Source organism: Mustela nivalis (assembly GCF_964662115.1).
Source record: "Mustela nivalis genome assembly, chromosome: 13".
In the NCBI taxonomy this organism is placed as follows: Eukaryota; Metazoa; Chordata; class Mammalia; order Carnivora; family Mustelidae; genus Mustela; species Mustela nivalis.
In genome coordinates this window covers 64,283,147-64,284,201 of record NC_139032.1, presented here as the reverse complement: position 1 = coordinate 64,284,201, position 1,055 = coordinate 64,283,147, and positions in this window count along the sequence as shown.

Sequence of the window (1,055 nt, the reverse complement as noted above, 5' to 3'; positions counted from 1 at the left end):
GACGTCAGAACAATTTGTCGATAAACATCTGCCTAAATGAAGGGTTGGAGATGGGTCCTGAACCACAGAAGCCACTCCCGGGAGACTGACAGGTAAGGGGAAAGGGTCACAGACCTAAATCCCCTGCCTGGCTAGGTGACCTAGTTAAACCAAACCTTTCTGATTTTTTAATACATGTTTACATTTCCGGCTTTTGTAATAAGGAAGGGTTTGCACTTGGCAATCATCTTCTCAAATCTTTCGCCGTTTGCAAATTGGGGATGATCATCTGTAATGTCCAGGAGTGAACTGAGATCTAGAGGAACGTTCTTAAGGCGCCTGGTATAAGGCTAGGTGCCATAGGGATTTGGGGCGGAGGTGTTGTCGGCTATTATTTTTATTATGGGCAAAACCAATTCCCTCCCGCGGAGAACACGCTTGCAGGTTGGCTGGGGCTCTGAAAAGCGCAGAGACCTCATCTTCCAGCATTTCAATTTCCTTAGCCCTGAGCCTGCTTTTCCCTTTCTGCCCATCAGTTGGCGCCTCTTTTGCCATCCCCCCCTTTTTTTCCCTCAAGCTGGTTTTGGGGGCTGCGGTCGCTCCGCAGCTCGCAGGTCACATGGCCTGCCGGAGCGAGGGGACCCGGCGCGGGAGCTGCGCCGCGGGAGGAGGTGAGGCTCCGGCGCGCACCCGAACCGCGCTGTGCCCTCTCCGCCTGGGCCTCCGGGTTGGGCGATGGTTCCTCTGTGGCGATGAGTCCACCCGCCTAGGCGACACCAGAGGCGGCCCTCGGCACACCAGCTGACCGCCCCCACCGGGTAGGTTTTCCCTGCGTGCGATCTGCCCAGTCCCTCGGGCGTCGCGGCCGGAGCTGCCGCTAGCGCGGGAAGAGCCGCGGCGGGTGCTGGCGCCGCTCCGGAGGGCCTGCGCTCCCGGCCGTGCGCTCCGGCCAGGCGAGCTTCGCTGAGGCCCGGCCCGGGGCGCCGGCCGCTTCCTGCCGGAGGACCGCGGGGACCCCACAAAGGCATCCCCCGCGCGGCCAGGGCCGGTGTCACGGCAGGGATGAATGAGTGTCG